General features: G+C 33.9%; 1 non-coding gene across 1 annotated transcript; it reads right to left on the bottom strand.

The window, feature by feature from the left end:
- Positions 1 to 12,368: 12,368 nt before the first annotated feature.
- Positions 12,369 to 12,530, bottom strand: LOC125072892. The gene has a single exon (XR_007120017.1). It is a non-coding gene; the product is annotated as a U1 spliceosomal RNA (small nuclear RNA).
- Between the last annotated feature and the right edge of the window lie 559 nt (positions 12,531 to 13,089).

Genomic DNA, 13,089 nt, shown 5'->3' with positions numbered 1-13,089 from the left:
TAAGTATATAGGTACTAATAAAAGTAAGTATAAATTTTCTCGCTGTTTCGGCTCGGCAAGATCCATAAACTCGTTTTAGTTTAGTTAAATAATTACTAATTGCTTTTGAATAAGTTTTGGTTAAATTAACTAAATATTACATCTATCAATTAATTAAAATTGAATCAATTAATTTAATGTTTTCATTAGTTTTCAAATAATTATAAACAAATCAAATTATAAATATACTAATTAGCTTGTAAATTATAAGCATTGATAAGATGATTGCAGTCCCGTTATATTCATTAAATTAATGTCATTAAAAACTGGCTGTCAAATTAAGTATTTAGATAATTTTATTATTTTGTAATAACTTTACAATTGTAAAACGATTAAACCATCACGTACTGTATCATAATAATATAATGAAATTATTATTTTTGTTATACTATTTTTGATATACCTACCTACCTAGTTAATTTCAATTTAAAAAAAAAAAAAATAATAATGTAATTTCCAAGCTACTCTGTATTCAAATTCGTAATTATTTGATTACTTTTATTTGGGGTCAAATTATGTATATTATTTTTTCTATGATAAAATATTCTAGAATGGATTTGCGCGTAGTTGTAATACCTAGTAGTCGAAGTCGTGAAAGAGCAGAACAGGCTTTTCTAATGTTAAACAGTAACAAAATTGATTACAAATTAGGTACATTTTTTACTAATTTTATAATTAGTGAAATTTTATTTAACATAATTTTTGTTACATAAGTTTAAACAGTTACCGGATGTGTGTTGTCTGTGTCCAAGGATGCTGTCTATCGTGTAAGCTGCGCCTCGACGCGCGCTGCTCGCCATCACGAGACCTCGTTGAACACCTCCTACCGTCTTATTATCTCCTGGTAGCCACACCACAACACATATACGCACTAATATTTGTAATAATGTCCAAACACAATTCGATTAGGTATATTGAAGCACTTTTTTACACAAGTTTTTTTATAAATCAAATGTCCGAAAAACACTTAAAATTATTATAATGTCAATTCAAAAAATATGAACATTAAATTTTTATGGTACGATAAATTAATCATTAAAAAATAATAATATTATTAATTAATTAATATATATTAAAAATCAATAACCAATATAATAGTAATAAATTAATATTGTGAAGTAATTCGCACGTTAAGAGTTTAGTAGTTCGCAAACGCAACCGACCTCGCAAAACTATTACCAAACTTTGACTGAGGTCCCGACCGAGTATCACTTAATATCGTCCCGCCTTTCTATGCAGCCTTCCCGCATCCGTCTCCCTCGTTCGCTATATCCAATTCTAGTTCCGTCTCACACTTCGGCCACGCCTACTCGACTTGATTGGTAGCTCGGTAAGGGTAGGGTTATAAAGCACCTATCTGTCAAAAGCGCGCGTTTTCCTGATCGGGGAGCACGCATTTTAATTCATTATTTTGTTACTTATACGTAATTGTTACGTTTTCAATGATAATTCAATAAAAAACCATTAAGAATAAATAAATAAATAACTAGAAACAATTCCTCATAACTTTGATGGTTCTGAACTTAAAAATTTGAACCCTATTACGACAAGGAATTTAATACTTGAGTACAAATAATAGACCACATCGAAAAATTTTGTCGATGGATATTTAACTAAAGCATTATCCATCTTAAATCACTACAACTTACCATCAACCCTAAATCGTATTTTTTTTAAAATAGTGTCTAAATTACCCTAATACAGCGTACGATACATATCACCTTTTTAAACTTTAAGCTCCTTATAATCAATCTTTCGTATCCAAAATGTAATATGTTAATATTTTAAAGTAATTATAAAATATTTGAAGACGTTAAAACGTTACGAGGAAAGAACAAATCCAAACAATTCAATCGACGTTAGCGAAGTAAATCGGTTCTTAACAGATTACTCAACTCATTGTCTGACGAGTGTTTAATTCTCACAATGACTCTTAAGCTTACAACACTTTCGAGCAAGCCTGTAAGCCCTTCGTGAGGCGACAACACTCCACCCAAACGCCCAACTCGATGTGCTCGTACAATTACAACAAATAAATTAAATAATATTTATATATACAGTATATAGGTACATATATCGTAATGCTTAATATATTACATTAGTATCGCTGCGAGTAACGAGCGTAAGGGACATATCTAAGTTTTTGCTGCTCTATATGGTGTTCTTACCCATTAAACTCTTGGATCGCTCGTGACTCGGTGTACTCTCAGGGGTCAAAAGTGATCGCCCCCACGATATCCTCGCTAGCGCATACGGTACGTGCATAATCTTCAGAAGTCTCCCCTCCACTATCCTTAAACAACCATAGGCTCAACTCGACGAAAATCGAAACATTCATTATTTTTTTGCGGACAGGTATCGTTGGCATTTTAAAACAAAAAGAAACGTCTTTGTTACAAATCTTAAGCTATCATTTCGATTTAGGACCTGCTATAGTATTTAGATGAAAAAATATATATAACGTCCAAAATGTCACTAATATTAGGTATACTCAAAACACATAACTTAAATAAATTGACTACTAATGAATGAGTAGGATAGGTATATCCCGCGTGCCTGTTCCTCTGTATACGTTGTATAAAGAAAATAATTCCAAGCCTTCCGAGTAGCGTTGGCACGTTCTTGAGTGTTATAATAAGATTAGCAAACATCTAATCCGCACATTATGTTGGTATTATTGTTTTCGTGGGAACTCATATCTATCCGAGGCATAATGTCAGATTTAGTTGAAGCGGATTAAAGATAGATACTCCTTCAAATTCGAATGCCCAATGTATTATCGGGCTAATCATATTATTTTGAACTTATCACCAATATAAGCCAGATTCGTTGTGGTTCTTCATAATTAGTCCAGCTTATAAGACTTGTGATCCCGAGCCAATGCAAGGCTCTTGGTTATTTATATATAAGAAGGCTGTAGTCTAGAAGTTGGCAATGTTTACACTCCTGCCTTTGGACAGCACATAAAACCGGCAACTGATCTCTTTCTGGTAGCGTCGGATTGCAGCCCCATCATATTATGAGCCGAGATGGCCCAGTGGTTAGAACGCGTGCATCTTAACCGATGATTTCGGGTTCAAACCCAGGCCAGCACCAATGAATTTTCATGTGCTTAATTTGTGTTTATAATTCATCTCGTGCTCAGCGGCGAAGGAAAACATCGTGAGGAAACCTGCATGTATCTAATTTCAACGAAATTCTGCCACATGTGTATTGCACCAACCCGCATTGGAGCAGCGTAATGGAATATGTTCCAAACCTTCTCCTCAAATGGTGAGGAGGCCTTAACACTGCAGTGGGAAATTTACAGGCTGTTAATGTAAGCCAAGTTGTAGTGGTTTCCAAAACTCAAAAAACCGAGCGAAGAAAAGACACCTTGCCGATGATGGTGAAGTTTTGGACTATTGGTAAAACGCCCCAAAAGATCTCTTAAAATTACTTTTGGAGGGAAGCTAAATCGCTAGAACACTGATTGCATACTGGTATATATTGTACTGAAGACGGAGCTGCTTGTATTTGCGCACACACTTGTGTAGTTTTATATCTTGAGTAGTTATCTAGTCCGTCAAGAGAATGGATGATGTGGACTAAACCGTTCAAGAGGACTTGATCTTCATCATAGGCCTTGTGTTATACTTTACATATGTAAAGTTTCAGTAAAACGATTTTGACGTATAGGTCCTGCAGTGCTATTCTTTAAGAACTCACGACGTAATCTCATACGCAAAATATTGATAGCCGACTGACGGAAATACGTTTTGTACTAAACAGTAGTCGTAGTATAAAATGGTTTTCAGTAGAGCTATTCAGAAAAAACAGACTTGGCAGTTACCACATAAAAGGATCGTAAAAGTGTCAGCAAGAGCTAAATGCTATTTATAACAACGTGTCACCGTAAGTCAGTTTTCAACATTTCACGAATGAAATACGAAGTGATTACTTACAGAATAGCACTGCGGTTGATGTTTATAAAATGAAATCGTTTTAACTTTGCGTAATAGAAGCTATAAATTATATACTAATAAATAAAATAAGTTACTGCGTTGAATGGTATCTAGAATGCTCTGGGCAAAAAAGGGACCAGCCCTCCTGTCACCAATGGAGGCAATATGACAAGGTGTTATACTTTTGATTAAATGTTGCAATGGATAATTCGGTTACGCCAAATTATTTTTATTTAAATGTGTTAAAATCCAATCTATTCTGAGCGCATGCGTGAAGATAATAAGTATATTAATGTATTTAAATTCAACTTTTGTAAATATCTAATACCGAAACGTACATACACTATGTCAAAATACAAACCCAAACCCTTAAGGCTAGAAAACGAGACAGGAACTTGCTTTTAAAATAAACTTTTCGGGACTTTTAATATAAAGTTTGCAATAGTCTCTCTGCTGGGTTAAAACTTCCTCTCTTTTTGCAGAGAATGACATTAAAAAGACTTTTATAAAAATAGTTTGTAGTTTATTCATTAGTATATTATATATATATTTATGTTTATTTATGGAATTATTATCATCGAAAGGTATAGGTAAACCTTACCTATTGCTTATAAAAACCTTTTGTTTTTTTGTTTAAGTCAAATCTTGCTGAATTAGAACCACTTCCAATTATTCGAAGCATTGGAATTTTATATGTTGGGTCAATTACTTACTACTGAAATGCAATATTATGCTTAGCGTATTAATCCATACTAATATACAGCATATAAAAATAAATATCACGATGTGGTAGGGCTTTGTGCAAGCCCGTCTAGATAGGTACCTACCACCTACTCATCAGATATTCCATCGCCAAATAGCAGTAGGTACTCAGTATTTTTGTGTTCCGGTTTGAAGAATGAGTGAGCCAGTGTACCATCTTAGTTCCCAAGGTTGGTGGCGTATTGGCGATGTCAGGAATGGTTAATATTTCTTACAGCGCTATTGTCTATGGACAGCGGTGATCACTTCTCATCCATCATCCATCCCTAGAAAAAACATGATGAAGATGATGAAGGACGAAGGCTACATGTTTTATCTAGAAACTACGACCGTTCGAAGGCACGGGTAAAAACTAGTATCATATAAAATTGTATAACGTAAAAAACAAATCTTCATTCAATAAAAACCCTTGCTTTTATTATAAAAAAAATATTTGTGCTGTATATGCTTTCCCTTTGATTGCTAAATTTAAGTATGAGTTGTTTTTAAATACTAAGTATTTAAAAACAACTCATACTTAAATAAATAAGTCTGCCCGTGACCACGAACACTGCAAAGTACTCGAAACGTCGGGATGTTAAAATAATTAATATACGCGATTAAATCCGTTAAAAACTAGTTTTATTTCAATACTAAGTATTTTGTAAGGAACGTAATTTGACTCAAAGGTTTGACTAATCTTAAAATACGCTACAAAATCCTGTTTAGAACTTATATCCGGATTAATTTTCTTTGTTCGTATTAATTAAAAAAAAGCAAAAAACTTCACTTTAAGTCACATACATTATTATATTCACAATAATATAAATATTTTCGAATGAATCGTTGACAATCATTGTATGGACACGAGGAGGTAAGGTGAACTAATAACACCTAGTTTCCGAATTCGCAAAGTTAATACATCCTTCCTGGGGCGCGGTATTCGTTTCTATAATAAGATTCTACAGCTATTTTTAACTTGGCCCATTAACATTTTAACACTCATATAAAAAAAAAACATTGATAAATAAGGCATATTACTCAATACAAGATAAAAAGCGTGGATTTAGTGTTTGTTGACTTCAAGACAGGATATATAAAAAATAGTTGTTCTCAACTGTAATACTTTGTAATTAAAATGGTGGAAAAGAGTAAATACTGAGCTTCCTACCGGTTCTTCTCGGTGGAATCTACTTTCAGCCGGTGGTAGCTTTTAATTTAACCCATGTTCCGGTTAAAAGGGTGAGTAACTAGAGACACGAGGGATATGTGTTGTAAGTAAAATTTAATATTTCTTGCAGCGCCAATGTGCTATAGCCCATAGGCGATGGTGACCACTTCCCATGAGGTGATCTATTTGCTCTCCCGCTTAACTATTAGTAGTATCTAGTACATAAAAATCATTATTCTGGATAAATGCATAACTTTTTTAACCTCGATACAAATAATTAGTCTATACAAATACTAAAAGTTATAGTAGCGAGGAGTTAAAAAATTCAAGGTTATATTTTGAAAAACACTTAGAGCTGGTCCTTATTTTATCGGATTGCCGGACTATAAGACTGAAGAAATAACGAAGACACATTCCTACGGTGCGCAATAGTCATTGGGCGCTGTGGCAGATATCTGGTTGGGATGCCTTTTTTCAGGCTCGAACCGGGCTCTTATGGCCAAATTTTAAAACGCTTTGCTCTATAATTATGAACAAAAATATTTTTAAATCCATTTCAGAGATGATCTGAGTGTCAACAAGTGTACCAAATGATTTAGTTTTCTATTAGCCCGGATGACAAACGCCACCTTGACTATGTTACGCAATAAAGTGATCCCATAGTGAGTTCTGTAAACGTAACGTAAACTTCTTAAGAAAAGTGTACGGATTTTTTATGTCTTTGCCATATTTTGAACCTTTGTAATTTCGGTGAAGCGTTGAGATTGAGTCGGTAAATAGTTACGACAAACAGATTGATGAGCGACTATTGTGTGTAACGTTGACACGTAAAAAACACATTTTTATTGGTATTTGTTGACATAGTTTTGAATTAATCAAGCCGAGCCATCTGTCAAAGTATAACCATTCATCATTCTTCAAATATTCAACTGGCTCGCTGGTCTAGTGGTTATATAAGGCCGTAGATCTTGAACTCAGCTATAACCCCGAGTTTGGAAGTTGGAAGTGCGTACACTCCCATGCCTCGGAAAGCACTTAAAGCCGTTTTTATTGCGCCCGAGCTCTTTTCGGTGGTGTGGGATTTGCCATACTTTCGGATTATGAGAATGAGGGAATACAGAGTTCATAAGTATTTGCAAAAACAGAGGTGCTATAATATGTCCTGCGTAGTTACCAGATCTCCAGTGAGACCAAAATCGGTCAGAACGACATAATTCAGTTGTTTTAAAAAATCTTTTAATATAACAATTGTTACAAGTCCTTGATCGAATTATTTAAATATCGAATTACACATATAATATAAATTTCAGTGGTAGTCATTATATATTTTCACTAATCAGTTTATATGCATAAGTGTATCTATATAACATTATATATTTAAAAATATAGTAAATTATTGTTTAATTATAATATAAGAAATAATACTGGACGTTCGAATAACCTAACATTCAACATCCAAATACATTAACCATTAAATAATGACAAAACGTTTCTACGATAAAATGACGTCTATTATATGCCACTTATGATATACAACAAAGTAACAAACATACACAGATATAAAATATATAAAACTTTATGTAAAATATAATAGCATAAAATAAAAGTTATAAGTAACGCTGCAGGTAAGGCGCAAGAGCTCAGCGAGAACTATTATTATGTCATTGTTATTTAGCTAACTACGTAGGTGCTGAGACAATACAAGCCGCTATATCTATATAATATAGTTGCTAAAGACGCAGTTCCGCCACTCCGATGTCTCTTTGTCGCGAATTAAGGCAATTTTCTGAACGCCGGAAAATAAAATAATAGCCAGCCCATTAGCGAGCCCCCATCCTTCCCTGCGTCCCGCTCCACCGCCCCACACCCCTCTGGTGCGAGTCGCCGGCGCTCGCTAATCGTCGGAAATGAATTTGACGTTTCTCTCTACGCGCGCTTTGACTCGAGCGGATTCTCATTCCGCCTCATTTAACGTCGCCGCTCGCTTCTCAATGATCGTCGCTGCTCGCTATCCGCTATCAGATGCTGACTATTGCCTTTTATCTGGAGTGAACAACGTGTCGTATTACTTTACGATATAAACATTGCAACATATATGTATAACATGATTAAGGCTTTTACAGTCATGGCACAGGCAATAACCCTATTAGGAATAATCATATCTAAGAAAATCTGCATCAATGATATGGAAATTTACAAAGGTTACCACAAATACACGTCAGATAGACCCGAATAAAATAAATAATCAATAAAAAAATAAATAATAACAGGTCTTTTATATATAAATATGGTCGCTTTTTTTTAATAGATATGCTCGGTGATTAAGTCATAGGTACTTACAATGTATTGAGTGTTTCAAAAATGAATGCTCGATATTTTTTCCAAAAATCATCATCTCTTTAAATGGCATACACTTCCGTCGTGTGAAAGGTAATAAGGCGAACTAATAGCACCGTACTAAAGGTATAGTTAAAATGTGTGTCGCGGGAAGCCGTGAACGATGATCCCTCGTAACGGTACAAAGGTAACCGGGAGTCGCGATATAATTATCTGTTTAAGGGCGCGTCATTACCCGCGCTACGGAACCACATGATTACGTTCCCGCGTGATACTCTGTGATTCAGCTACCTCAGAGGTAACTTCTGCGAAATATAACTTATTACATTTCATTATTTTGCTAAAATACAATTGTATTTTATAAGATCAATTTACGACAAATACGTGATACAATTAATTCTTACATAATAAAATATTTAAAATAGTTCTACTGCAACATGAAACGTGAAACCGAAATTCACATTATACATCGACGCCTGGAATATTTATCTTAGCAAATTTTTAACATGAAAATATTGCTATTAAACACTATTACTTTTATACAGTTGTGTTATTATTATGATAGTAATTATACATTCATAAAATAATTTTACTTACTGGCAAATATTATAAAGGTTGAATATTTACACAACGATTTATGACTTAGTGTCATCTGTCACTTAAAATCAAAAGAAAGTAGAAAAAGAAAATGAAAAAGCAATGTTTTTATATGCACAGTTTGCTAAGATAAATATTACAGGAGTTGAAATATAAAGTAAAATATTTTTTAATTTATTTGAAACTCGGCTTCATGTGTTTTTGAAAACTATATGTATATATTTTTAAGGATTACATTTTTAAGCCTCTATTTTATGGGGCAAGTAATTTACTATTTTCTAATGAAATTATAGTAATCAGTAATTAAATTATTACATCAATGGAAATTATACTACATATCGAAATGATTATTTTTTAATTAGGAAATATGATTTTAAATTAAGCTTGGTTGAAACTTGAAAGTATTTAGAACATCTAATTGAAGAGATCTAAAGTGTGCCGGAAGTTCGCGATTAGATTGAGCCACAGCGGCAGGAAGGAACCGCCAAATTAGCCCCCTCTCTCGTGGTACCACCTCCCACTAACCTCCTGTCACCCTCCTCGGCGATTGTTTGCTCCCATTAGCGATCGCTTTGATCACTATACTCGATGAACTTTACACTTGGTCAAATGTCTGGTCGAAAATAAAAGATTTATGCTTTCAAGATCTTTTAAGGATTCGTTACATTTATAATATTTATTTTAACTTAATAATAATAATTTTTGAATGGAAATAAAAATGAATTCTATTGTTGTAATAAACACTAAATTATTCATTCATTCATTTTATACATTTATGTATTATGGTTTTAATCATTTAACCAAGACAACTATGTCGAGAAGTTGCACAGACAATTGCTTAAAAGAAGAACGGTACCTATGGTTGCGCTCAATAGATTCAATCCGAGAGCTTACTCTTATATTATGTTTAATTTCTCGATGAGGACCACAATGCGGTACATTATCTGAATGTGTTGTTCACCATTACATCGGCTATCGAGTATCGTAAATCCTAAATGTGGTTCCATTATTGCATGTTTTATGGCATTTCTTGGCGTCATTGTTTAAAATAGAACCTCGAGAACGGCGCCCTCCGGCCTGAGTGGTTTTGCATTACCTACTCGATCACTCCTCACCACGCAACACGCTACACTGTGTCTCAAACGATATTGTTCCGTGTTATCCAACATTTTATATTTATAACATTCAAATAATGATTTATAAATTAGATTAATATTAGAACACGAAATAATTAATGTAATGCATCCATACTAATTCAATTAAAATCAGCGCAAAAAATACAATGACGTGAAAACTTATCAACTAAAATATCGTAGCAAGTTTGTTTTCTCTACAAAATATACAGTAACAGTCAATAGCGTGCAGTAGTAGTCATATGCTCGAAACTAAAAAGACTATAATTATCTCGGTATATAAGTTTATAATTAAATTTCTGTTGATAAAAATTTGGGATACTCTGTAACATTTTATGCCAAACTTGGGCTGACCACCCACGATAACAGCTTGTTTTGATTTTATTATACATTGCTGATAAAACATATACTCGAAATAGTTTTTACTCTATTAGTAATTGATTTCATAATAAACTTGCTATAAAACACTATATTCTTCATAACTCAGTCCCTAACTTTTAACTATATTATTGAAATACAGTATTCTATATTAATTCGAACACGGTGTAAACAAAGTCTCGTAGATGGAAAACGGCGTAGCAGGCGGGTGTAGCGGTAATGGAACGGCCCATTAACCACTCAGCGTTCAATACTCATGTTATCCGCTTATCGAAGCATTGTTCGCGGTGTAGCGCCGATACCTGCACGAGTACGTAGCTCTCCTCTACGGTTGAGGACGCCTGCACACTACTGTCTACAGCATCCGTATTCAACCATTTTATAACACGAGCCACGTGTACAGGACATTTTCACTGCTCTACTACCCATACTATGTAAAGTGAAACGTCATAGATATGGTTCATGTTACAATTAAATTAATTTTACACTGTCTTTTGAGGTTATTTTTTTATAACTTTTTGAAGAAATTAAAACATTTAAAAAAAATACTATTAATTGAATACGTAAAGTCTTATTGCGTTTTTGAATAAATAATATATCTTTGCAAACGATATTATATACGATATATATATACGAACTATATATATCACATTTCGATCAATTGTTGACAATAAAACACTTAGTACAGATAGTTTTTAGAAAGTTATCTAGACTTATAAAGCTATCATTTTCGTGCCCCAGTTTTATACTTGTATTTTCCAAAAGATTACCATCGAGACACGTGATTGTAAAATCAGAAAAGAAAACGCCATATCAAGAACTACTGTCCGTAGATCTGTATAACAGTATAAACCATGTCAGTGTGCACTTAGCCTTATACACATTAGACTTAAGAATTTAAAAGCGATTTTGAAACAGCTTGTAAAACTCGATAGCCTAATGATAATTGATTCCATTGTTCTCTTTACATTGTTGAATTTTTATACATTTTACCATTTAAAGGTATTTCGAACAATACATCGCATGTCAAGCGTTTCAGCGAACTCTCGATGGCTCTTTATATTTTTTGTTTTGGCTGTATTAATTATACGCGTACTAGCAAATCCTTTCATCATTTTGATGTCAAAAAGAAAAGAAAATGCTTACTGCGGTTTTGCAATAATCGGGATTGAAACCCATCAAAAGCTAGAGAATGTTTATTTATTTAGTAATGTAAATATGTACTAACTAAAACAGAATTAATAATAAATATACTTATAAATAAATAATAGATATGTCGAAATTAAAGGAAAAAATATTTTCACTTTATTTAGGCTATAGCGACAAAGTTTACAAAATTGTTAAGATTTACGCAAATTATCTTCAACGGTACATTTATCTATATTATTATTTTTTCTAGCTATTTTCACCGTCCTGTCGTCAAAAAACTAACAACGGGCGCGTACTTGCATACATCCGGTATTTGGATGGGTGAACTGGACTTAATTTGATTGTAGTCATTGTGGTGATGTAATAATATACTTAGTGCCTACCATTAACTCTACGCATCTATAAGCCTAGAGCCAAGACCTATTGATTAAGCACCGGGCGATGAGGCATTATCCTAATATTATGTCAAGTATGCAAGTAAAGATCCCCACCACGATAGCGGTTCCATTGGGACAGTGGGTACAAAGAATCAACTGATTACGGCAGGCTACCATAAACAAAGTTTACGTTTGACAAAATACAATAGAGACTGGATTAGGCTGGACCACCTGGACCTTGTCGAACTACTATATTGAGACTTCATGATATTGTAATACCAGAAGTATGTCCCCGTTGATTCTCACAAGGCAAGACGAAGGGTTAAAATAATAATTAATCAATTATTAATATACATTACAAGGTAATACTTGGAAGTTGGAAATCGGCGTTTTGTAAGGGAAGAATATAAAGAAGAGATATTTTAGATCAAAGTGGTCAGTACGACAAAACGTTAATTTCATATAGAAGGACCTTATATTAACTTATCAGAAGATTAATTAAGGGGGACGGCGCGTACGCAGTCCCCACTACCAAAAATTACGCGTCCGAGTTATCCGCATTAGGGATAATCGCAGAGGTCAACCCGTCCGCAGTGCAATGGAAAGGCCTCGCTCTGGGGGAACCACCTTCATGATCACGGTGTCCCCTACGCCAGGTAAGTATGCGTTGCTCTTCGTTTCGCGCCCTTATGTATTCACGGACAGGGAACTTCGTTAGCGCGATCTAATAACCTACTAGCGACATCTAACGTGATAGTATCTTAAACATTATGTGAAAACGTACAAACTTACAATTACTTACATTGTCTTTACTGTAATGTGCCTTGGGTCTTAGCCGAACACTGTCTTGATAGTACCGATAGTATGGAGAGCTCTCCGTGAGCAATACTATTGATAACGGCGATACTATCGTCACTATCGATAGTATCGCTAGCTCTCTGTAAGCAATACAATTGGTAACAACGATACTATTGATACTATCGATAGTCAATGACTGTAATTTTTTCTTGAATCGAGGCCCTAATTTATCATTGTAGGTATATTGTAATTTTTTTGAAACGCATCTTTGGAAATCGGCGGTCGTATAGGGTAATTATGTAAATTTTACACTTCTACAAGAAGACACACCATTTTTAAACTTGAGAGTCTACTTGAATGTTTTTTTCATTAATCGAAGAAAAAGTACTAAATGTAATTCTTAATGTCTATAGACATAGACTAGC

This window comes from Vanessa atalanta, chromosome 22, assembly GCF_905147765.1.
Source record: "Vanessa atalanta chromosome 22, ilVanAtal1.2, whole genome shotgun sequence".
Lineage (NCBI taxonomy): Eukaryota > Metazoa > Arthropoda > Insecta > Lepidoptera > Nymphalidae > Vanessa > Vanessa atalanta.
The sequence above is the reverse complement of the archived record's forward strand: the minus strand, read 5'-3'. Positions and strand labels throughout refer to the sequence as shown.